The sequence below is a fragment of the Lissotriton vulgaris genome, chromosome 6 (genome assembly GCF_964263255.1).
Source record: "Lissotriton vulgaris chromosome 6, aLisVul1.2, whole genome shotgun sequence".
Taxonomy (NCBI): Eukaryota; Metazoa; Chordata; class Amphibia; order Caudata; family Salamandridae; genus Lissotriton; species Lissotriton vulgaris.
The window spans coordinates 1594460437-1594487035 of record NC_141694.1 but is presented as its reverse complement, the minus strand read 5'-3'; the positions used below and the strand labels follow the sequence as shown (position 1 = coordinate 1594487035).

Genomic DNA, 26599 nt, shown 5'->3' with positions numbered 1-26599 from the left:
AAAGAACTTTTGATAAACGATAGGAGCTTGCCTGTGGGGCTCAGATGGACACAGGGAGAAGACTTCCCTCTGGCTGGTTGTACAGCGGCTTCTATTCTTCAATTACTTTTTAGCAATGTACCCCTATGGTCGTCCCATTTTTGAGGAGAAGCAGCCCTTTGCGGCTCCTAGTCCTTATTCCCATGGCCCCGCTAGGCCCTCCTGGTCCCCCAACACAAAGATTATTTTTGTGCAATAAAATGTTTTTTTAATTTTAGCATCAGGCATATGCTGTTGGCTACTTCCAAACTGAATAAAATAGCCACTGAAATCCACCAGAACTCAGGGACATGGACTTGGACTGGCTGGTTATGGACTCTTTTCTCAGCTTGGGGCTGGAAAATATTATCTGCCTTATGTATACTTATTTCAATGTTTTGTTCCTGCTGCCTGTGTATTCAATGTGGCCCATTGCTCTGTTTCCTTTGTGCTCCTGCCTATACCTTATATATACCAGCTTAACGAAATGTTTAGGACATAAATGCATACCTAGCAATGGATCAGGATATTAATGAATTTATGAAAATAAATGTGCTAAATATTTTCTATATTCCTTCTAGATCATAGAGATGTCTTCAGCTAATGCTGAAAATTACTGGTGCATCAGTGAGCCGCTAAAAAAGGCTATTTATTCCATAGCCAACGCCTCAATGCTTACCGCCACGGCCCACAGGCTTGGTCCCGACGCGGCCCGCCTCCACTGCCAGGTCGCAGTAACTCCACAAACCTCTGCCTCCCACTCCAGGTCTAAAATGCAGGCCAAGCGTGGCCGCCGGGCCCCGAAGACTATCTGCGCTTCCAGGCATCGGCTGCCATTGTGTCGCAAGGATGGCGCTATGAAAAGTGCTGCATCACTTGTTTTCCCCAGCGATGCGCCTCTTTTCATAAATGAGGCCCTGATTCTACATTTCCTCTTCCCCTTGGACTCTGGCTGGTCATCCTGGCTGTTTGGGGGATTGAGGGGGTTGTAGACCTGTGCTGACCTTCGCCCTGGCTGCTCCGTTCTGCATTCCATTGTTTTTATGTAATTTTTTTCATTGGAGGTAGATTTATAGGCTATTTTTGCCTCTAGAGGCTGAAAAGTGACGCTGAGCTGACTAACGTGAATGTTTTTGCCGCTAATTGGCCTTTTGTCACTTTTCTCTCACTAACGTCAACTTTTTTATCGCCTTGACGCTAGTGTTAGCTGCAGTTTTCACTGTGGCTAGCTGATAGTATCGCCAAGTAGCGACGTACTGTAAATACGTTGCTAACAGGACAATCGTTTTCGGCGATAGACAGCGTTAAGAAAATTGACGTTAACCAATACAAAAACTGGTTAGTGGCAATTCTAGTACCTATACCCCTAAGTGCCGTGTGAAAGGGTCAGTATTTACAAGGCAGCTTTAAGCCACTTTAAGTGGGTTAACGCTGCCTTGTAAATAAGGCAAAGGGGCGAGGAGTTAGCCTAACGGCTAGGGCGGTCAACCTCAAATCTGGGGAATTGGGTTTGAGTCTCGGCAATGACGCTGAACATCCTGTGATTCACTTAATCACCCTGTGCCTAACAAAAACTAATGTGCCCTCATGTAATGCAACTGGTGCTATGTAAAGCACTCTGATACCCGATTCAGGTCAGGTACGTGATATATAAAACTCTGTTAAAAAAAAAAAATGAATCTCGCCACCAGATGGTCACAAAAAGTGACGTTCTGAAGGCAATAAGCACTAGTAAATATGCCGTTTTCCTATGTATTTCTGAGTCCAGAGTCATTTGTTCACCCATATATTTCTGGTACTCATAGTATGGCCCGCGGACCGCCAGTGGCCCGGCAGACCTTCCTTGGCGTTCCGCAGACCTTTTCAGTCAATGTCCTCATACTAGTATTTTACAAGAGGGCCAGTAAACACAAAAGGGGGCCGGTGGAACATGCACAATAGAGCTTCACTGTGCATGCTCTAGCGGCCCTCCTCTGTCTACTGAGACCCTCTGTATTTGGTACAGGTTTGGGTCAAATGGTCACAGGGGTGGCGCAGTGGGAAAGGATTTGATGTACAATGACGGGGGTAGAGTCTCTGTGTGATGGGGCTAAGTCCAGGGATGAAACACAACACTTTCTAGAGACCCCTGGGGTAGTGACAGTCTCTGAAACCACCTGAAGCGTTTCTGGGTGACGTAACCGGCTAACGATCTCGGGATGAGAAGATTTTTTTAAAGCTGGGGGCAGAGGTGACGACTCATTGGTGACCTGAAGAGACTAATGCTGAGTGGAAGGAAACCCAAACATATTCCTAGCGTTCCTCTCCCGGTGTAATTGGTGTGAGAAAGTGCCATCTTTCTTGCCTTGGTATGCCCCCACTTTTTTCTGAACTGCTGATGTGCTTTGACTGAGTGTGCCCTGGGTTCCTGCCAACCAGGTACCCAGGGCCTGTGTTCCTTCCCTAAAACTGTGCTGAAACTAAAACCCAATTGGCATCACTGGCCACCTGTCAGCCTCTAGTAAATGGTACCCTAGGTACCCAGGGCATGGTGACCAAAGAAGACCCCTGAGGGCTGCAGCACTTATTGTGCCACCCTCAGTGGCCCTGTACCCTGGCACCCACAAACTGCCTTTGCAGGCTGAGTGCCTAAGTACAGAACTAAACCAAGAGTCAACATGGCACACATCCCTGTGAGCCATGCCCACAGAACCCACTGCCCTAGCATACTTCAGTCACCTCTCTAGCTGAGTGCCCTTTGCCACAGTGCATGAGCCCTGTGCTCCTACAGTACCCAGGGCCATTCCTCAGCACTGTAAGTGCAGTGATGCCATTAAGAGTATATGGTGCTGGGAGGTTGTCATTACGAACTCCACAGCACCATAATGGCTACACTGAAGACTGACAAGTTTGGTACCAAACTTCTCAGCACATTAAACCCGCACTGATGCCAGTGTGGGATTTAATGTACAATGCACAAGAGGGCATCTTAGAGATACCCTCTGACAACCTAACCTACAATCCACGTCTGGGCTGAGTGGCTGCAGAGGCTGCCACACAGCAGACATGTTGCTGGACCCCTGGGTGGAGAGCCCCCACTCTCCTGGGCCTGCAACAATGCACATCCTGGGGGAGGATGGGCAGGGGAAAGCTTCTAAGGCATGCCGCCACTGTGAGCTTCTCCAGACCATTTGCTGTACCCAACTGGCCCCCACCAGTTCTAACCCCCACTCTGGCGGGAAGACTAGCGGGAAAAACTATGTCAGGAAGGGGGGTGTGCCAGCCTGTGCCAACCCCACCCCTCACGTGGGGGAGACAAGGTGAAGCACGATTCCGGGCTCCGGCCATCTAGTAGATGGGGAGCCCTGCCCAATCCCAGCTAGGCTCCTTCCCCCCTCCCACAGGAGAGGAGCAGGACAGGGGGTGTACTCACCCCAGGACAGGGACCCATTAGTCCCTGTCCTTGCCCTACCTGTAACACCCCTAAATTCAGTATGTAGGGGCTCCCTGAACCTTCCTTCCTCAGATCCCGATATGAAAAGAAGAAAGAAGATCAAGAAGAAGAAGACCCGCCGTGCAGCTGCTAACAACAGGACGACAACAACTGACTTGGCCCCAGCCCTACTGGCCTATCAATCCTGGAACCTGCTCCTGCCTAATCCCGGCAACTCCTGCGGACAGCAACCTTGGGACACCCAGAGGATCTGCCTCCCTTGACCCTCTTAAAGACTGGGACTCCCATCAGCAGAGGCTCAGCTGCAACAACCCACCTGGTGCCAACCAGGAAGCTCCAGACCTGCCCACTCTGCACCCGCCGAGCCCGGGCCGGGCCCAACCAAACCAAGACCACGAGGACGTCCCCCCGGCGACTGGGACCCGAAGTCCAGTGCCCAAAGACCCTCCTCGAGGAACCAGCCAACGCCTGCAGATTCAGAACCAGGGGCCACCCCAACCGCGACCAGCCGAGGGTACGCTTTTTCCGACACCCAAAGACACCCCGGGCCCGGCACCCTACAGCACCCTGTGACTCCCTTTGGGTACCTACCTGTGCTCCAAGATCCCAAAGTACCTCCCGAAGTGCTGGTCGCCCCTGGAGAGTCTCCATCCCCGAGCCTGCAGCCTTTGTTCCTTTTTGACCTTTCCCATTGTATAACATAGAGCACCCTGCACCCAGCCGCCCGAGTGCCGCTGGATGTGCCACCTTTGTCCTACCCTACTTCCCCCCTTGCCCTGAGCAAGTGACCAGGAGTCCAGCTTCCACAGCTGCGTGGCCTGCTAGCCAGCAGCCACCAAACGAAGACCCCCTTTCCCCCATTGGATATCATTGGGCCTACCTACCTCTGCACCCGGCCGGCCCTGCGCTGCTGGGGCGGAACCAACTGTACTTACCTGACCCTGGTGAACCCCTGAGTCTATACCCGGAACCTTAACTTCACCAGCCAAGTACTCACCTGGAAACCGGTAACTCACTTAGCTGCCGTTGGATAACATTGACCCATTTTGACTTGAAAATTTTTTAAGTGTGAAGTTTTGAAAACTGCAAATATTCATATAAAATCAGCCGTAGTCTGAATTCCGAAGTACTCACCTGCAAGTAGGCGAGAAGCCAGTACTGTACCTTGCAGCCCGGTACTCAACCGCAAAAGTAATCCTTACCAGGTTTACTAGTAATCTGTATTTTCTCCATAGAAACCCACTGTCTGCTTTTCTATGAAATTTCTTCCAAGTGTCTACTTTTGAAAACTTGAAATATTCTTTAAAAATCATACGAAATACTGAAACGCAATTACCTACCTGTTTTAAGTTCAGACCGCAGTGCTGGCCCTAGAAACCCAGTACTGGATTACAAAAGTAACGCGATCATACTTTACTTACAACCTGAATTTTCTCCCATTGAATAACATTGCCAGGTTGTCATTGAAAAGTTTCTAAGTGTGGACTTTTAAAACAGCTTTATATTCATGAAAATTCACCACAGTAACTAAAACGTTTTTGCTAATCTGGTTTCAGCTTAGACCCCAGGACTGAATCTAGGATATAGTCCTGGAACTACTAAAGTAATCTGTACTGTAATCAACTGCACTTTTAAGGTAACAATCCATTGAGCTCAATGCTAAAGTGTGTCTATACTTGAGTTGCCTTCAGCAACTCCTGTACCTATTGTGTTCACCAACGTTATTGCTTCCTTGCAAAGTAATTACATGGGAGTTCTCATATCTAGCAAAGTATATTTACTTGCCTGTTGGTTCTAAAAATAAAACAACCATATCTTTGGATATAAAAACTATTGGCCTGGAGTTCAGTCTTTGAGTGTGTGAAATCCTTTGCTGACTGAGTGTGTACAACAAATGCTTTACACTGCCCTCTGGTACTGCCTTACTGATCGACCAAACTACCACTTTTGAGAGTAAGGTCAGTCCTAATGTTAACCTCAGTTATACCTTTGGGGTTTGTGGACTCTATACACACTGTACTTCATTATTGTCCAGTATATATAGAGCCACTTTCTCACAATTGGTGTCTGTGAGACAGTAAATGGAAGAGGGAGGAGGCCTCGGTGCATCTTCTTTCTCTGCACGTTATCCCTTTGTCTTGTTTTAACAGCCTCCTTGTTGGATCGGGGCACCCATCCAGCCGTTATCTCTCTCGAGATGTAGTTTCAATAGCCCTTTCTCCACCATCAGTGCCAAATGTATACTTGCCCAGCTCCTGCAATTATTTGAAAAAATACTACTGGTTATAATGGTCACTTGCGCTGATATATAATATGGAGAACTCAAACTTATGATCAAAGAGGGGGACTGATGCAACACTTCCACAAGTTAACGTTGTTATCTGTGTTTGCAAATAAGCAGCCAGAAAATTAAAGCAACCCGACTTATAACTAAACCTCTCTTGACACAGAGTGGTAAAAGCGACCCTTCCTAGAATAGTTCCGCCCACTCTCTTTTCATGCATCCTTACACTTCTCCATTTTTCTATCATTTCACACTTACCATTCTATACACATTTAGTCGTCTTTTCACTCATTCATCCACCAGTCTATCTAATATCCTTCCATCCATCAATCCATTCATCCATACTTCCATTCATTCTTGCCCCATTTCTTCCTTTCTCCTTTTACCCTTCTTCATTCCTTTTCACATTTTTACTTCTACCCTTTCTTTTTTCCTTTTCCCATGTGTCCTTTCTGCTTTCTAGCTACAATCTTTCTATCTTTTCTCATCTTATTTTTCCCTCTTACCTTTTTGTATACTTTTTCCCTGTTTACTGTCTCCCTATTTTCGATGTTTTCTCAATTTCTTTCTTTGTCTCGGTGACACGAATGTATTATGTCTGTGCACTTAGGCCTCTGAGCCTCTTTAATCGGTTGCTTGTTGAATTTTACATAGATGCCTTAACTGTGGTCACCACAGAAGACAAAAATTATGTTCCCTTTAGATTTTGTGACAGATGGGATGGTGTAATGTTCCAAAGAGCCCCTGTGAAGTGCTAATAGTGTTACAAATGTTTACAAAGTATGTGTTGTGTATCTTTGGCGAGAGGTTCCTTGGGAAGAGATTTCCTGAACTATTAACACTGAGTAGTATAAAATATTGTCTAATAAGGTTTTGAAAAGGTGATTTTTTTTAACTCTAGCCCCGCCCCTGCAAGTCCCGCCCCCACCAACCTTGCCCCCACCTGCCGGCCCATCGGTGCGGCTCTCGGCCACAAACCAGACTGTAATTTTGACCACCGAAAGAAGGTTTGTGGGTACCCATGACCTATATACACACGTCACCTCCTCACATTTGTCACGACGTGTGATCACTTTTCCTAGCACTCCAGTGTTGTAGTGAATAAATGATTTAGCAATTTACTCAAGTGTATGTAACCAGTACATAGGTGTGGGCCTGGTATTGCTGCGCGGTATTAAGTACATCTTAGGTGAGTTATACTTCCGTTAACTTTTGAACAGAACTATGCAGCGAAACACAGCTCATTCTTTGGTTTATATAACTCTGTCCGGCCATTACATTTTGACATTGCTAAAGGCATTCGTGGAATTTGATCAGCGACCAGAAAAGTACAAGCTTTTCATCTCTCATGATGGGTCTGCTTTCAGTCTCCAAAGGATTTGTGCATTAAAAAATCCCTTGGAAAGCTCCAGCTTCCTGCAGTGTGTGCGTTCACCACAAACAGGCGAGACGCCCGGCCTCTCCCAGCGCTCTCTGTCAGTCGGCGGCCGCCCTCCCCCTGACGGGACGCACTCAGCCCCATCACACAAGCCGCGTTTTCCGTTGTTTCTCTCAGACTTGCTCCTGACAGACATGCTCTGGCCTCGTCTCTCCTGCAGATGACTGTCTGCGGTGGGCCTCACGCTCTGGCCGGGGAGAGTGGCCCGCTGGAGCCCGGGGCAGCCGACGCGCCGAGGGGCGCACAGCGGTGCCTGCATCTGGAGGACGCTGCGAGGCGCTGAGAGTCGAGCTGCACAATTCCACGCCCCGCTCTCACGTTTGACTCCACAGACGTCAAAGTATAAACAAGTAAGTGACACTTTTTGCAGTTATATTTTGTCTTAACATCCCCAGGCAGTGAAAGTTTAAGTCTTCGCGTACGAACTTTAAGGGTAGCATTGGGAGGCAAACCAGCCGTCTTCCCAAACCGATACCTGTTTATTTCGTTCCGTCTGCAGGGTTGAGTCTGCAGAAGTGGGGAGGGGGTGGGGGAAGGGGGGTCGGTTGGTTCACGCGGAGTAAAGCTGCCATGAATGCAGTCAGCCAGGGGAGAAAAACTCCTTCTGAAAAGGAGACGGCCTGGGCACATTACTGTGGAAACTGAGAGCCAGAAAATAATAAAAGCCCATGACATCATAGCTCAGCAATGCCAACCTCACCGCCGCAGTGATCTTAAAAACTTCTGGTGAATTGCGAAAATATATACAAATTTAGAGACGCACCGCGGCCCTGCAAAATATATAACACCCTCTCACAATGGTCGAGGAACGACTTGTCACTCTTTTGTCTATTTACAAACTTAGAAACTTTTTGTTTCTCAAGGGGGTGTACCTTCCGATGGTGCAGGAGGTGCAGTGGCACCGTGCGCACTGATTATTGGTGCACTTTATAATTCAAACTGCAGTGAGTGGGCATATCCTTGTACTAGGACCCATGACACACTCACTGGCTACGCTACTGCTTTCTCACTAAAACACCCGAATTGTGTCAGACCTGCCAAGCGCCTCCATTATATCTAATGGATAGTCCTGTCCTGTCCAGTCCTGACTTTTTAGTCAAAGGGGGCAGAATTGAGCGGCTGTTGCCTCCTGAATAGAAAAACACGAGTTATATAATAACATTGTGAGAAAGAGTTGGAAAGTCGGGGTGAGGGTGCTTGTCTATGAAAGACAACACTTGCCACTGTTCACATACAGCATACATTGATTTACCAGATATCCAAATGTCACCTCGGAGTTGCCCTCCACCCCCTGAGTTTCATTGTACAGCATAAAGCATTCTGGGAGATGTACTGTTGATTGACTTCAGTTGCTGTAACACTGCGGGAATCGCCAATTCGTGACAGGAAAGACCAGTACTTTAGCCTTGATGACAGCGAGCCATTGGTAATCTTAAGTATGCGACACTGCATATGGTTCACGTGAGCTGTGTACACAACCGTGGCTATGTTCTGTGCGCGGTGACGTGGGATTAGTGCAGCTGGAGGCCCTGCGTCTTGTCAGCTGGAAGAGTTTTCCGAGAGTTCGGGGAAGAGGAAGGGATGCCGGGAGATTCCATCGGCGGCAGAAAGGAGGGCCGTGTGAGGGAGAGGTTGCAGTGTTCCTCCCTTCGTTCCCGCAGCACCGGGGTGACCTTCCCTCTGGCAGGAGGGCAGAGCGCCGCTCGACCAGGCCGTTTGATAATCACACTGTTTATTGCGTCTGCCATTTTGAGAAGCCGCGAGGTATTCTTTGATTCGCAGCTGGAACTGGACAGCGCGTTCCCACAGGGCTAAGCATTTTTCCAGACACTGAAAGTAATCACCAGGCTCCCCTTGTGCCAAACTCCTCTCTCACAAAGTTTCTCTGAACGTCTAAAGAACGAAAAAAAAGCTGTTATCCTTCCAACAGCGCTAACTTTCACCTCAAACTCCCAGTCTGTCAAATCACTTGCAACTTTTATTTTACAATGTTAGCCTTTTTGTTCCGATGTGTGCATTTCTCACGTTCTTTTACTTTGTGTTCTGAAATGCGTTTATCGGTAAATCAAAATACACTGTAAACAAGTTTGAAGAAAGAACAAAAATTCAAATACGTGTCTTTCAGTCCACCAGGAATCTTTGACGTCCTAACTGTACTCGTTGTCATAACAACCATAACAGTGCGATGCACATGCAAGGTTGGCCTGGGACGCCACTGGGTTGTAATTTGTTAAAACAATAAAAGATAAGTGCAGTTTAGAAATATAAGATAAGTGATTTAGCGAAAAGGGATTTTTAGGAGTCTGCTGCCTAATGCGGGATTCTGAGGGTCAAGGCCTCCTGCCTTGATTCCATCTCGTCGTGTCCCTCTCTCTCTTTCACCACCCTACACTTACTGTCTCTTTATCTCATTCTTGCTGGGGGGGAGGGTTATCTCCCCAGTCTCCCTGTTTTCCCATACTCTTTTTTTTTTCCCTTTTCTGTTTTTCTCTCCCAAGTGATGAGCGCCAGCTTGTGAATCCCTGGCGGTCTGGAGAAGGCTTTGAACGTAAACCTAGTCAGTCAAGTGGTAGGCTTGGAGTAACCCAAAGATAAAGTACAGAAACAGAAGAAGGAAATGGCTGATGTAAAAACACATTTTAAACAACTACGTAAAAGGCCCGATTCATTCGATTTCTGGAAATAAATACTGCATTGTAGGATTCAGGGACATATCTACGATTGGTGCAGCAGGTGCAGTGGCACTGAGTCCAATTACACTTTGATAATGCTGTATTTCACAATCCAACAACTGTCCAAGGGGCCTTTTCCTAGCTTGCACCAGGCCCCTGGCTTTCTTGCCACAGTACTCATAGGATTTGCCACAGTGGTGTTACCTACGCCAAAGTCTTTGGGGCAGATTTATGATGGCCTTGCGCCTCTTTGCGCCGCAATAGCGTCACTTTATTCGACGCAACGGCGGCGCAAACTGCACCCTATTTACAACGTGACGCATCTAGGAGATGCGTCACGTTGTAAAGCCCTGCGCCATAAGGAGGCGTTCCTGCGCAGGGGGGGGGGGGGGGGGGGGCGTTCTTGCGCAGGAACGCCTTCTGAAAGTGGCTGAGTGAAATCTATGAGATTTCACTCAGTCACTTTCAGGCCAATGCTGCGTCAAAACCCTGCGCCTGCTTGAAGCAGGCGTAGGTCTTGACGCAGCATTGTGTAGAAGGGGCACCCCCGAGCCTTGCTGGAGCTGCGTCGCACTTGCGACGCAACTCCAGCAATGCGCCACATTTCCGGCACAGATGCGTCACGCATCTGTGCCGTTTTTGCACCATGGTGCGCCGCATTGTAAATGCGGCGCACCATGGGTGGCGTAGCTGTGGCGCACATTAACTGGCGTATCCCTGGGGATGCGCCAGTTAACATAAATCTGCCCCTTAGTATGTTTAAGAAAAATCCATGGTGGATCCTCTAGTGCAGGATTTTCCACTCCCTCTACAAATTAGAGGAATTTCAATTATCACCCAATTCTAGGTCAGGCCTGTAGCATATTTTACTGTGGGTGTAAGTAAAAGCAACAGTACAGGAGGTGGCATCTTAAGTCGCAAATGAAAATAGGATAGCGTGTATGTAGAACAAGGAACTGACTGAAATTCTGGACAAATACTGCATTTAAATGTACTTGGCTTGCAGAGGGCCAGACATGTCACCTTGCACCCACTTCCGACTACCTTTCTACAGACACACATATGGTTAGTAAATACATGTTGAAAGAGGTACCTTACCTGCCATGGGCTTAGAAGCTAGCATTTACAGAAGAATGCATCCAGCTGAAAGAAAGAAAAAACCTAAAGTCCAGTAAGGTAATAGGGTCAGATGGTTATACCGTAAGATCCAGAAACAGGTTTTTTGTATCTATTTCATTTGTTTCATAGGTTGTCCACTTAAAGTTTAAGCGGAAAATGGGTTAATTTTAACTTTCTCCCACCTAAAACGTTGTCACTTCAGTGTATGCTAATTAAATCCCCACATTTTATCTAAAATCTCCCTCTCATCTGTATTGAAAAAGTCAATAAAAAGTAGGCAGCGTCTAGCATCATGAAGTGTTACTCTTCTCTGGTGACTCAAGGTTGTATTTCAAAGGCTTATTTCAATAGATAGTTGTTCAGGACTTCCCTAAAGATCAAGTGGTTTGAGACACTTTTCAAGGATAAGCTGAGAGATCAGGATTGTTCCTAAACTTGTACTTTTAGAAACCTAGCCCGTGTTTTTGGTGAATGAACATCAGTTGTCAGAATATTGATTGGTTCCTGGTTGGTGCACTGAGGCATCAGCATCTATAGGTTCTTGTACACGAAGGCCTTGCTCCCTGCGAGAAGGACTTGTAAATTTGTATTTGTAACAGGATCATGCCACATCTTCATGACACTTCCAGTAGAACTCCTGTGCAAGCGATTTCACAGAATCTTCCTTTCGGAAAAATTATGCATCCATAAACAACGTTCCTACCACTTTCCTTAATTTTAGCTGCCACACAAAGTAGGAATACTAACACCGTGATTAGATTCCGAATCTGTATTTTAAAATATACCCATTCATTGAAAAAATGCAAACTACAGAGTGTACAGAAAATATAGACATGCTCAGTAATTCCATATATTTTTGAGAAGTAACGATTGCAGTCTAAACGGAGAATTATCATGGCCATTTATATGACAGACTGCTGTCGCTATTGTGGCTCTGTGGCGTTGTTATCTTGCACAGTGAGTTACCTGCAATGCTATGCACATATGGTTGAGGAGATTGGTGGTTAGTGTGACCTTGATGTAAAAAGTGGAGTGAACTACATGAGACCATAAATGAGATCCAGTCGTGTCGCAGCAGGCTTGACACCACAGCAACACAAAGGGCCTAACTTGAAAGATGTATTAGAATATTTGAATGTTGAGCGCTCCATTGAAGACAGTGGAGTGCTCTGGGCTTCTAATGGCTGGTACAAACCCGGAGCAGCAATATTCCAATGTTTGCTCACAGCTGTTGCTGTGAACAAAGGCCTCATGGCGCCTGAGGGGATTTCATCCCCATCAAGCTCCGTGAGGCTTTTGTTTTACAAACGAAACATTCTGCCCTCTAGGGGTGGAATGTTCTAATAGCCTTAAAGCCCTCTGTAGTGGGCTCTAACAGCCATTTAAGGTGCACTCCCTTGTTAAAGGCTGTCGCCTTCGTCCAATAACGCTGTAGCGGGCCTTTAATGGCTGGTAGAGCTCGCTACGTCGAGCTCTAAGGCTATATTAAGAGGAGCTCCTTAGCCAAAGAGAGCTAGAACAAAGAAGTTTATGCGGAATACTGGTACAGCTTGAACATGAGAAAGAGGAAACAGATGTTAACTGTGCGTTGGTGCCATGTATGACTGAGGTCCAGTAATGTGCTCGGATGATGGAGGAGAAAGCATGAGGTAGACACTCGTTTATTTATCTAGGAAGGTTGTGCCTGTTCATACCAGAGTTGATTATACAGTTGTTAGTGCTCCAGAATTGAGGAGAATCATATTGATTTTGGTATTTTCTTCACATGAGAAATCACCAGATCTTGATGGTACTGCTGAAAAATTATTGTAAATATATTACTAGTGGCGCCAGAAAGGTGTTTTAAACTGTAGCAGACTGCTCAGAGGACATGAATCCTTAAAGTTGAGACTTGTTGAATTTGCAATTTATATGGATGTATGACAGAGTCACGCATAGTTAAACCACACGTGCCTCTACTACGCTGCCTAAACCACGAATGCTCCTGAACAACGCATTCCCTTACTACACATGCCTTTACCATTCAATTTTGTGGTAAAGACATGACTGGTATAGGGATGTGTGGTAAAGATCCCACCCTATGCCACCTGCCCTTAGCCCTAACAACTACCCCAAGCCCTAAAAAGTACCCCAACTCCACCCTGAGCCCTAAAAACGAACCAACCCTCCCCTGATCCCTAAAAACATCGCTGATCTTCCCTTTAGCCCTAAAAAATACACCACCCCCCCCTATGCCCTAAAAAGTAAACCCGAGCCCTTAAAACACCACGACCCCACCTGAGTCCTAAAAAATACCCCTACCTGCGTGCCCTAAAAACTACCACAACCCACCCCAAGCCCTAAAAACTACCCCAGCCCTCTTGCGCCCTAAAAGATACCCCGCCCCCAGCCCTGAAAATAACCCTGACCCCCTAACCGTGAGCCCTAAAAACTACTCCAACCCTTAAAAATTACCCCACCCCACAAAGCCCAGCCCCAGCACCACTTGCCTCACCACATCCTCTCCCGATCCTTTCTTTTACTAGGCCTACCCATCTCAGCATATGGACTGCACAGTGCCTTTTCCACACATATGCGTGGTTAAGGAGTATGTGTGGTTGAACCAAGCGTGGTTGCGCTTGGGTTGGAATGGCACACATTGCTCCGCTCGCATTGGTCAGGCCAATTACAAATGTATTTATATATATATTACATTTTATTTTCAAATGAAGGATTTTGGGTGGTAAATGGGTAGTATTCCTTGGAGGAATTTAGTTGTTGTACCATGAAAGGAAGGGTGTGTGATGCTGAAGGCCTTGGAGGAAATTCTCCTGGCTACAGTAAGCAAGGGTAGAGCATGTATGTTGAAGTTGTGTGGTCTCAAGGTGGTAGATGAAATGTAGCCTTTACACTCTCGACCTATTGAACTCTACACAGAAGATATTTTGCATGATTGAGATAAAGTCTGTTGCCGTTTACCAATCATGATGGCATCAGCGTAATCGTGACTTGTAAGGTGACATTAAGAAACTTCACTAATATTCAAGACATAGATGATGTACCAAGCTTTGGAGCCAGATGGAGGGTACCACATGGGCAAAATTCTGCATGTCAGGATATCAGTTTCGCTGGCATTGACTTTTAAGTAGATTTCAGCCATCAACTCACTGATCGGGATCAAGCAGGGTGGAAGCACTCCAGAATCAAGGTCAGGCTGTGGCTCCAGCATGATGGGTTCTGTGGTGGAACCGTGCAGAATCCCAGATATGAGAGTACGGGTGAAGAAGTAAAAAAGAAGTGGAGATGATGTGGCAACAGTTTCAATGACTAAAGGAAATCCAGTACTGAGCTTTATTTTGAAGACAATATCATGAAGATGGAGGAGGAGTGATGGGTGATGGATCTTGTGAAACTTGACTTTTCCATCAACTTGGGTCTTGAGATCACCCCATGTAGAAATGAATGATTGTAGACTCTGTCGCTCAGCGTGGGAAGAAACCAACTTAGACATTGGGCCGAGGACTGTAGGTCTTAATGTAATTGTTGAGTTGCTGGAACCCTGCCCCATAAATCAGTTTTACCTTGAAGGGTCTATTGTTGTAGCATGTTGATAAGCTTTTGTGGGGGATGAGAGCGAGGGTCCTTTGCTCACTGTGCCACTGGGACCAAGTTACACCTGACTAAAGAGTCATATAGATGTTGAAACCGGCCTTGGTTTGCACGTGTTCCTGTTCTAGGAGGAAATGGCCTGCAGTTCAGGCTGTATTGTTCCTATTGGAGCAGGATCAAGACTGATTTGCATAAGGCAGGATCCAAACTGAGGTAGCATGGTGGGCCATAGAACGATGGGTTGGCATGCTAACCCAAGCGATTGCAGTGGTTAGGCTTATTGCAAGCATTCCTCCCATCAACTTTTGTAAGTGCATAAATAATTTGCACTGGTAGCCAAATAATATGCATCACTGGTCAAAGGTAGGTGTAGTCAGGCTGCTATGCACCCACACCCACCCTTGCATAGACCATGCCAACCCATCTCCTTCGAAGGCTGCCCTTGTTCCCTGGTTCCTTTGGGTCTCCCCAATGGTGCCAAGCAGGCTTTCACCAATGATCGGTGCATTGTTCCCTCTCCTATGACATTAAGAACCAGTAGAGTTTCACCCTCTACCGGTACAACCTCAAAGCCCTACTACACCAAACAAACACCCTGCTGTAATGGAAGCCTCTGTGCAGAGGCCACAACACCTGCTACTGTGCAAGCTCCTTCCTTTAATGTAAATAAACACGTTATAAAGAATTTACTATTGATGCCTTTGCAAATCTAACCGTGGCTTCACTGTTCTTATGCTGTCTAGAACCTTCTATTACACCTTGTACCTTATAGAACATTGGATGCAGAGTCTTGTAGTTGTAGTCTGGAGCCACTCGGGTAGGAGGCACATTCGTTGTTTCATGTTGGGCCCTATGCTAAAGCAGTCGCAGGTAGTTTCTGTCAGGGCTCCATCCCCCTCCAGCTGTTCCTATCTCCTAACTTCACCCCTCACTGCTCAGCACCATTCTGTGGCTCCACTCACTCAGCCTTACAGACAGCAGCTCAGACATAGAGACACTGGGGACACACAGACACTACTACAGACCGCTTCACATTCTCCACCAGACTGCATTGACCGGACTGAACTACTAAATGAGACAAAGCAATACGAAAACCGTTGCACATGCCAGGCTTCATGGTGGAGCTGCCCATATGCAGATAGAACCCGGGCGGGCGCGTATCAAGAGTGGCATGCGTGGGTCTTGATGGTAGTGATGTACGGCCGTAATTATGGTGCAGGAGGGTCCCCATACCCCTAGGCCCCAGTGCCACTGCACCTGCTGCACTATTGATATCCAAGCCCAGGGAGGGCTGGCCATTTCCTGTGATGCACCATGGCAGCAAAGCATGTTATGAATGGAGACAGCAGCCAGTGACTGTCATTAACAATGCCTGACCCTTCACGCCCAGGCTGGCTGCATAGGGTAACTCTCCAGAGCATGGCTGCTATTTTCAGGGGCATCACTTCCGTTTAACTCAGCTCTTTATTGTTTCAGTAGCATTTAGCGGAAATTCAATACAGTCATCCTTGCACAGTTTCCTAATTGAAACATAGCTTCACAGCCAAGAGCATATCCTGTGGAAATATCAAACACTCTATTGTGTATTGTTTATCCCACAGGCAGCTTCTATAAATGCTGCTCTTGGTCTCCAACGAGGCAGAGGCAGCGTCAGTGTGTTTGTCTTTATTTAACTTTTGTTCACAGCCGGAAAGTATCACCTGGCAGCGCTCAGCCTACTGTTATGACCCATTCACCCCCGCGTATCCTCTCATTGACCCGCTCAGCATGTAGCCACCTTCTCACCATTGATTTATATTACTCACTCTTTAGCCATCCACCTACTTATCAATTACCCATTCATTCTATCATCCACTATTCGGACCTCTATCCATCCACTCAATCACTCTCATCCATCTAACCGAGCCACTCACACACCCACTGACTTACTCAGCATTTATTCGCCTACTTACCATTTATCCAACGATCTATTCATCTGCTAATCAATTCTTTCATACACCCACTCACTTACTCTGTCCACCCATTCATTCATCAACCAAACCACCTACTCATTCATGATCTATTATATAATCTACCATCAATGTACTCTGTCTAGTCGCCCGCCATCTACCAACTAATCCCCATCCACCTACTCACTCACCTAATTATTCAACAATCACCTACTTGCACACCAATCACCTACTTTCCCATGGTTGACCTGCTCATCCACCATCTACATACTCATTAACTTGATCCTCCATGCATCTACCAGCACAGTCCTCTGGCATCCACCAAATCACACCATCATCTCCCTATGCCTGCAATCAAACACCTACCTATTCACAAACTATCAGCTCTTCCTATCCAGCTCCGCTACCAACATTCATCTAGCCATGCACCCATTTTTTCCACCTATTTACTCGCCAGCTATCTGCACATATTTGTATTCACCAACCTGTCCACCATCCACCTAGCTATCTCCCATCTACCCACATATCCATGATACACTACCCATTCACTGATACATCCTCCAACCACCTGCTCACTCATTTATAACCTGCAATACGTCGATTCACCAACTCACTATTTCATCCAGCTAGTCGCCCATCTGGACATCTAACCACATATTCATCCTACCTACAAACTCATCCATCTACCAGTGCACCCTGCTACTCAATCACCCATCGACTTACCCATTTAGTTAGTCACTCATCTACACCCCTAGCCATTCATCCATCCAACTAACAAAGCACTTACTATCTCATCTTTCCACCTACCAATCCATTCATCCTCCTTACTATCTATGAACTTGTCCATCACTCCGTGTGTTGATCAACCTATTCATCCATACACCAAGCCAAATCCTCCCCCATCCACGTACACATCCAGTCATTCACACATCCAACACCTTACATGGACCACTCGTATCCAGGATTGTTTACTTGTCAGTTCAGTTTGCCACGTGTCAAAAGTTCCCATACTTGCGACCCAGACCGTCTTTGTGACTTGGCGTCTGACCCTTCGTAGGATTGGGTGGTGGGGCAAATTTACAGAGGAGACCCCACTTTGGCGCAATGGCCTTTTACCGAAATTGCTTGACCTCTCCGGCTTCGCGGGCTGGGATGCCATCAGCATCTCAATGATAGGGGCTATTCTCCAAGGTCAGACTGTTAAATCCTTTCAACAAATACAATCCGACTTCCAAATGCCCAGATCCCAATTTTATAAGTATCTCCAATTTCAAATTCCTCATGGAGGCAACAAAAGGAGGGAGAGTAGGAGAGTCCTCAGAGGCGACAGAAGGAGGGAGGGTGGGAGAGTCCTCCTGGAGGCAACAAAAGGAGGGAGGGTAGGAGAGTCCTCAGAGGCAACAGAAGGAGGGAGGGTGGGAGAGTCCTCCTGGAGGCAACAAAACAGGGAGGGTAGGAGAGTCCTCAGAGGCAACAGAAGGAGGGAGGGTGAGAGAGTCATCCGAGGCAATAGAAGGAGGGAGGGTGGGAGAATCCTCATAGGCAACAGAAGGAGGGAGAGTCCTCCGAGGCAACAGAAGGAAGTAGGGTGGGAGAGTCCTCCTCTGAGGAAACAGAAGGAAGTAGGGTGGGAGAGTCCTCCTCTGAGGCAACAGAAGGAAGGAAAGTGGGAGAGTCCTCCGGGGCAACAGAAGGAAGGATGGTGGGAGAGTCCTCAGAGGCAACAGAAGAAGGGAGGGTGGGAGAGTCCTCTGAGGCAACAGAAGGAGGGAGGGTGGGAGAGTCCTCCGAGGCAATAGAAGGAGGGAGGGTGGGAGAGTCCTCCGAGGCAACAGAAGGAGGGAGGGTGGGAGAGTCCTCCTCTGAGGCAAGAGAAGGAAGGAGGGTGGGAGAGTCCTCAGAGGCAACAGAAGGAGGGAGGGTGGAGAGTCCTCCGAGGCAAAAGAAGGAGGTAGGGTGGGAGATTCCTCCTCTGAGGCAACAGAAGAAGGGAGGTGGGAGAGTCCTCCTGAGAGGCAACAGAAGGAGGGAGGTGGGAGAGTCCTCATCTGAGGCAAAAGAAGAAGAGAGGGTAAGAGATTTTGCCTCCGAGGCAACAAAAGGAGGAGGGGTGGGAAAGTCCTCCTCCAAGGCAACAGAAGGAGAGAGGGTGGGAGAGTTGTAGTAAAGGAGAATCAGAAGTCCACTTGATAGGTTAAGATCCTTTATTCAGGTTCCTTCCAGGTTAGACAGATAGATTACTTTATAATGTAAGTAGATAGGAAAACCCCACCAGGAGCTCGCTGTTGGTAGCTCAGCCTCAGGTGACCAACCGCCACAACAGGGAATAGAGAGGTACAATCAACTAGAGAGACACCCTGGCATTCTATGATGTCATAAGTATAGAAGTATTGTCTAGCCAGAGAGGAACAGTGAAGATAGTGTTTACTACATATCCTCTCTCTTTATAGAGTAATATCAAAACAAAGGAAAAATCAGTAACAATACCTCATATGTCTCAAACAGCAAGGAAGTACACATTTTAGAACAACGAAAAGTAGTAGTGTACAATAGAAGATGACTTTAACATGAGGTATTGTTATTCGAGAAAAGAACAAAGATTCAGCATTATGACATCAGAATTATGGCATAATACACCACATCCCCTCTCCTTAACAAAAGAGAGAGGTTTTAAGACAAACCAAGACAACCCTCAACACAACCCTTGACGAAGAAATGTCAACACATAATGTATGACAAGAATGTAACTCGAATCTTACCTAAATGAAGCCCTGGCCAGTAGCAACAAGAAGGTAGACTCAGATAAAACATAGTGTAAACACAATCTTTATCAATAACAGGAGACTTTGAACCTGAGAAGGGTACTCTGCAGGACAGCATGGTTACACTGCAGGACAGCATGGGCATTGACTACCCAAAAAAAAAACAAAGTTTCCCCTGGATAGGGTACACCGCAGAGCAGACTAAATATCTCTGGGAACAGGGCATGGAGTAGCCATTAAAACTTAAAAACATACTATGGGCGTTGACTACCCAAAGTGAACATATGACCTCCCCTGAAAAGGGTACACCGCAGAGCAGACTAAATATCTCTGGGAACAAGGCATGGAGTAGCCATTAACACTTAAAAATCTAATTTGGGTGTTGACTACCCAAAAAAAAAAACACATAACCTCCCCTGAAAAAGGGTACACCGCAGAGTAAACAACAAAATCTCTGGGAAAAGGGGCATGGACTAGCCATAAATACTTATGGAACCTACTATGGGTGTTGACTACCCATCAACATCCCCGAACAGCCAACCAAGACATAGACTACCATAGACACCAACGTCCCTATGAGAGGGCACAGCATAGAGTAAAGACTATAGCCCTGGGACAAGAGGTGGAGTAAATACTACCTTTAAACACCAAGTACATGGTATAGAATACTCACACCAAAAACACCACCTTTATATAGGGTCTGACCTCATGGATGAACATGCACTATAACACGGGCATGGACTACCCACACAAAAATACCTCAGGGTACTAATTAAAATGATATGGACGGGCATGGACTACCCAAAAAAAAAAAACACCAAATTACATCCCTAACTTAGAATACAGACAACTCATAGTATTACTACCTAAAGACACCTTACTATATCTCTAACGTAGAATATAGAATTTTCATATGAGCATAACAGATTTGCTATATCAAAAACACACCACATTCCTGGAAAAAAAAAAAAGTGTTAAGTCAAATGCATTCATGAGATAACTGCAACACCAATACATAAATAAATAACGATATTAGCTCCGGTGAGCGATCTCTCACCCGGGTTCCTGCAAGTAGCTCCATCTGAAGGTGACAGACCTCGAAAGCGCAGAAGATGCGAGGGAAAAGCTGACCAAAGTCGCGCAAGTGAAAAGTTCCTGACCATGCACAGAAGAAATGCCGCTTTTCACTGGAACCATCACAGGACAGGTGAAGAATTGAGACGATCCAAAAACACAACCATAGGCTTTGGACGATACAAAAACACTGTTGCTCGTAAGCATGCTCCGCTTGACTGACATAGTTTCTTGTAAGTAAACTCCGCTGATGGACAAAAGACGTGCTGACGCGGGTCACTCTGTGGAGCAGTATGCAGAAAAACAGCAGCGTGACAGGAGCGCGGAGTTCAACACGTCGAGAAGGAAACAAACAGCAGCCTTCAGACACGGGAAACGGAGCACACCGTTGTCCTGGCAACCTAACAAACACAAAATGGCCGTCACGTCAGACAAGGAGACGTAAGGAGCGTGAGGAACGTCTCTCCAAGGAAGACGTCACAGGAACAAAGAATGCAGATTCACCAATACCCCCCAGCATTCCAGAGACGTCATCAGATGGAGAAAGCAGAGCAGACGCGAAGATAGCTCCCAGCCAACCGTCGGGCAACGGACAACAATCGTCAATGAGGTGAGAAATGTCACACAAGAGACAAACTGTTGTCAGAGGGCTATCCCACCCTCGTCGCCAAACTGTAGTAAAGGAGAATCAGAAGTCCACTTGATAGGTTAAGATCCTTTATTCAGGTTCCTTCCAGGTTAGACAGATAGATTACTTTATAATGTAAGTAGATAGGAAAACCCCACCAGGAGCTCGCTGTTGGTAGCTCAGCCTCAGGTGACCAACCGCCACAACAGGGAATAGAGAGGTACAATCAACTAGAGAGACACCCTGGCATTCTATGATGTCATAAGTATAGAAGTATTGTCTAGCCAGAGAGGAACAGTGAAGATAGTGTTTACTACAAGAGTCCTCCCGGAGGCAACAGAAGGAGGGAGGTTGGGAGAGTCCTCCTCAATGCAACAGAAGAAAGGAGCGTGGGAAAGTGCTCCTGGAGCAACAGAAGGAGGCAGGGTGGGAGAGTCCTCCTGGAGGAAACAGAGTGAGGGAGGGTGGGAGAGTCGTCCTCTGAGGCAACAGAAGAAAGGAGGGTGGGAGAGTCCTTCTGGAGGGAACAGAAGGTGGGAGAGTCATCCTCGAGGCAAACAGAGGGAGGACGGGTGGTAGAGTCCTCCTCCGAGGCAACAAAAGGAGGGAGGGTGGGAGAGTCATCCTGGAGGAAACAGAAGGAGGGAGGGTGGGAGAATCCTCATCCGAAGCAACAAAGGAGGGAGGTGGGAGAGTCCTCCTCCGAGGCAACAGAAGGAGGGAGGGTGGGCGAGTCCTCCTGGAGGCAACAGAAGGCGGGAGAGTGGGAGAATCATCATCCAAGGCAACAGAAGGAGGGATGGTAGGAGAGTCCTTCTCCGAGGCAACAGGAGGAGGGAGGGTGGGAGAATCCACCTGGAGGCAACAGAGGGAGTGAGGGTGGGAGAGTCTTCCTCCGAGGCAACAAAAGGACAGAGGGTGGGAGGATCCCCTTCCGAGGCAACAGAGGGAGGGAGGGAAGGTGGGAGAGTCCTCATCCGAGGCAAAAGAAGAAGCGAGGGCAAGAGAGTTCTCCTCTGAGGCAACAAAAGGAGGAGGGGTGGGAGAGTCCTCCCCAAGGCAACAGAAGGAAAGAGGGTGGGAGAGTCCTCCTTGAGGCAACAGAGGGTTGGAGGGTGGGAGAGTCCTCCTCAAGGCAACAGAAGGAAGGAGGGTGAGAGAGTCCTCCTCAAGGCAACAGAAGCAAGGAGCGTGGGAAAGTGCTCCTGGAGGCATAGAAGGAGGCAGGGTGGGGAATCCTCATCCATGGCAACAGAACGAGGGAGGTGGAGAGTCCTCGTGGAGGAAACTGAGGGAGGGAAGTTGTGAGAGTCCTCCTCCGAGGCAACAGAAGGAAGGAGGGTGGGAGAGTCCTCCTGGAGTGAACAGAAGGAAGGTGGGAGAGTCCTCCTGGAGACAAACAGAGGGAGGTAGGGTGGGAGAGTCTGCCTCCAAGGCAACAGAAGGAGGGAGGGTGGGAGAGTCCTCCTGGAGGCCACAGACGGAGGGAGAGTCCTCCTGGAGGCCACAGAAGCAGGGAGGGTGGGAGAGTCTTCCTCAGAGGGAAAAGTAGAATGGAGGGTGGGAGAATCCTCCTGCAGGCAATAGAAGGAGGGAGGGTGGGAGAGTCCTCCTGGAGGCAACAGAAGGAGGAAGGGAAGAAGAATCCTCATCCAAGCCAACAGAAGGAGAGAGGGTGGGAGAGTCCTCCTCCTGGAGGCAACAGAAGGAGGGAGGGTAGAAGAGTCCTCCTCCAAGGCAACAGAAGGAGGAAGGGAGGGAGAATCCTCATCCAAGCCAACAGAAGGAGGGAGAGTAGGAGAGTCCTTCTCCAAAAGAATAGAAGGAGGGAAGGTGGGAGAGTCCTGGAGGCAACAGAGGGAGTGAGGTCGGGAGAGTCTTTCTCCGAGGGAACAGAAGGAAGGAGGGTGGGAAAATCCTCATTCGAGGCAACAGAAGGAGGGAGGGTGGGAAAGTCCTCATCTGAGCAACAGAAGAAGGGAGGGTAAGAGAGTTCTCCTCCGAGGCAACAAAAGGAGGAGGGGTGGGAGAGTCCTCCTCCAAGGCAACAGAAGGAGAGAGAGTGGGAGAGTCCTTCTTGAGGCAACAGAGGGTTGGAGGATGAGAGAGTCCTCCTCAAGTCAACAGAAGGAAGGAGCATGGGAAAGTGCTCCTGAAAGCAATAGAAGGAGGCAGAGTGGGAGAGTCCTCCAGGAGGAAACAGAGGGAGGGAGGGTGGGAGAGTCCTCCAGGAGGAAACAGAGGGAGGGAGGGTGGGAGAGTCCTCCTATGAGGCAACAGAAGGAAGGAGGTTGGGAGAGTCCTCCTGGAGGGAACAGAGGGTGGGTGGATAGGAGAGTCCTCCTCAATGCACCAGAAGGAAGGAGCATGGAAATGTGTTCCAGGAGGCAACAGAAGGAGGGCGGGTGGGAGAGTCCTCCTCCGAGGCAACAGAAGGAAGGAGGGTGGGCCAGTTTTTCTCCGAGGCAGCAGAAGGAGGGAGGGTGGGATAGTCCTCCTGAGAGGCAACAGAAGGAGGGAGGATGCGAGAGTCCTCCAAGGCAACAGAAGGAGGGAGGGTGGGAGATTCCTCCTGGAGGCAACTGAAGCAGGGAGGGTGGGAGAGTCTTCATCCAAGGGAAAAGTAGAATGGATGGTGGGAGAGTCCTCCTGGAGGCAACAGAAGGAGGGAGGGTGGGAGAGTTCTCCTCCAAGGCAACAGAAGGAGGGAGCGTGGGAAAGTCCTCCTGGAGGCAACAGAAGGAGGGTGGGTGGGAGAGTCTTCTGAGGCAACAGAAGGTGGGAGGGTGGGAGAGTCCTTCTAGAGGCAACAGAAGGAGGGAGGGTGGGAGATTCCTCCTGGAGGCAACTGAAGCAGGGAGGGTGGGAGAGTCTTCATCCAAGGGAAAAGTAGAATGAATGGTGGGAGAGACCTCCTGGAGGCAACAGAAGGAGGGAGGGTGGGAGAGTCCTCCTCCAAGGCAACAGAAGGAGGGAGCATGGGAAAGTCCTCCTGGAGGCAACAGAAGGAGGGTGGGTGGGAGAGTCTTCTGAGGCAACAGAAGGTGGGAGGGTGGGAGAGTCCTTCTAGAGGCAACAGAAGGAGGGAGGGTGGGAGAGTCCTGCTGGAGGCAACAGAGGGAGGGAGGGTGGGAGAGTCCTCCTCCGAGGCAACAGAAGGAGGGAGGGTGGGAGAGTACTCCTGGAGGCAACAGAAGGAGGGAGGGTGGGAGAATCCTCATCCGAGGCAACAGAAGGAGGGAGGTGGGAGAGTCCTCCTGGAGGCAACAGAAGGAGGGAGGGAGGGTGGGAGAGTCCTCCTGGTGGCAACAGAAGGAGGGAGGGTGGGAGAATCCTCCTCCGAAGCAACAGAAGGAGGGAGGGTGGGAGAGTCTTCCTCCGAGGGAAAAGTAGGATGGAGGGTTGGAGAGTCCTCCTCCGGGAGGCAACAGAAGGAGGGAGGGTGGGAGAGTCTTCCTCCGAGGGAAACGTAGGATGGAGGGTGGGAGAGTCCTCCTGGAGGCAACTGAAGGAGGGAGACTGGGAGAGTTCTCCTCCAAGGCAACAGAAGGAGGGAGGGTAAGAGAGTCCTCACCCGAGGCAACAGAAGGAGGGAGGGTTGGAGAGTCCTCATCTGAGGCAACAGAAGGAGAGGGGGGTGGGAGAGTCCTCCTCCGGGGCAACAGAAGGAGGGATTGTGGGGGAGTTCTCCTCCAAGGCAACAGAAGGAGACAGGGTGGGAGATAAGGATATGGGTGGGGGAAGAGGACAGGTATGGCGAGATGGGGAGTACATGGACAATGGAGGATGGACGGAATGGGCAGATGAACATTAAGGGTAAGTGTGAAGGGCTGGGGGCAAGCTGATAGACAATGGAGGGTGGACGGGAGAGGTTGTGGCAAGCAGATGAACAACAAATAATAGAAGGAGGGGCTTGGAGCAAATATGGACAACAGAGGGTTGGCAGGAAGGACTGGGGCAACCATATGGACAATGAAGAGTGACTATCTCCCCTAAACTTTCTCTGAAAGGTTTCCTAATTAATTGTCCACCTGCGTTGGCTGGATCATTTATTAGGTCTCTCCCCTGAAAGTCTGTTTTCAGGGCATGGGAAGTCCGATTTTTTTTTACAGTTGTTTAGTCTGGGTTGGGTATACAGTCACAGGTTTGTAAGCTTGGTCTCAAAGTGTATTAATGGGGTTTCAGCGTGATGTCGTGTTGTCCCAGGGTGAGAGTCTCAGAAAGGGGGGAGCCTTGTCTCTGGTTGCAGGATGCACTGTGTAGAGGGCGGTGATCTCTGGATGGAGGTGCTCCGGATGGAAGTGCTTGACCCAGATGTTTGGGGAAGTTGGCAGTGGGTACGGCCCTTGTACGAAGTGTATAGTTTCGGGTTCGAGGTAGGGTCTCATCATTGGGGTAATCTGATGAAAAGTGTGTGTGTTTGTGTGTCTCTATGTGCTTCTATGTATGTGTGTGTCTTATTCCTTTTTCCTAAGCTAGACCATGATGGCAATCCTGGAGGGACAACGTTTTAGTATAACTCTGTTAGGCCACCGTAGTTCAAAAATTGCTCTTCTTCCACATCTCCCCCTTCCAAGATCTCCGTGTTCCAAGTGTGGGAAGAAGACATTTCATCTATAAGAAACCAGTTGGACCCCCACCCACCTCTCCTCAAATACGTTTCCAACCATCTCTTGGTTACTTACTGGAAAAAAGAATCACAAATTGGTGATGAAATGAGTGCAACAATCTTATATTTCCTTCTAATCTGTAAAGATGACGGGTCCTGGGAAAACACATGGAATCTATGAGATCTTTTCTCTTTAGGGTACATATCAATGTACAAGAGCTGATGGGTTCTTAGCTGCAGATTTCCTGCAACATTGCTAGTCTCCTTGGAGGAGAAAGGGCCACTTTCAGAATGTGTGCTTGTCTGTATATCTCGCTCACTCACACCACAGTGCAGGTCTCGGCATGCCACTAGAATATTTCTCTAAACAAACATTGGCAAAGCCAAAACTCTCGCCTATGCAAGAGCTATTGGTTTTGTCAGGCTCTTTTAGCCATATTGTGCAGAAGTGCTGCTACTGTGCAGCACGACTGAAAGTTTGGAAAAAAAGTGCTATGTTGCTGCCAATGCTGGCCGTGTCACAGTGCTTTGTTTCTGCTAGCAGGATACGTGGTGCAAGCAACACAATGTGGGTTGAGGATGGGACAAGCAACTCAATGCAAGCAGGTAGGTAGGTAAGCCGGGGAGACCGACATCTAGGAAAAGGAGCTAAGTATCCAAGTCTATGCGCCGAAAAGCCTGTGTGCTAAAGTTCAGGAGAAAGAGCTGTGCTGTGTTCGCTCTGCGCAGCAGTGATGGAGCCTGTGAGGAAAAAATCAAGGAGAAAATAACTTTGTCTGGGACGCACACCCATGCATCCATTTACATCTCGCCTCCTCCTCATCTGGGGCAGGAAGTATCACCTTCCCCCGAGCAGCCACCAATAAAGCTGCATTAAAGTCTATAGGATCAGATAAAAGAGTGGGAGGAGCCCACGAGGATTTTATGAAAGGTACCAAGATGTCTACAGGTTCATGCAAAAAGTGCAACTACATGCATAAGGGTCTAAGAACAGCCAATGGTAACTGTGTGCAAGCTCACCGAGC

At 48.2% G+C, this 26599-nt stretch overlaps 1 protein-coding gene across 1 annotated transcript in view; it reads left to right on the top strand.

Moving 5' to 3' along the window:
- Positions 1–7212: 7212 nt before the first annotated feature.
- Positions 7213–26599, top strand: part of STON1 (stonin 1) — a 267354-nt gene continuing 247967 nt past the window's right edge. Inside the window, exon 1 of the mRNA XM_086927761.1 lies at positions 7213–7523. The gene's annotated coding sequence lies outside the window, so the exon portion shown is untranslated. The remainder of the gene's footprint in view (positions 7524–26599) is intronic.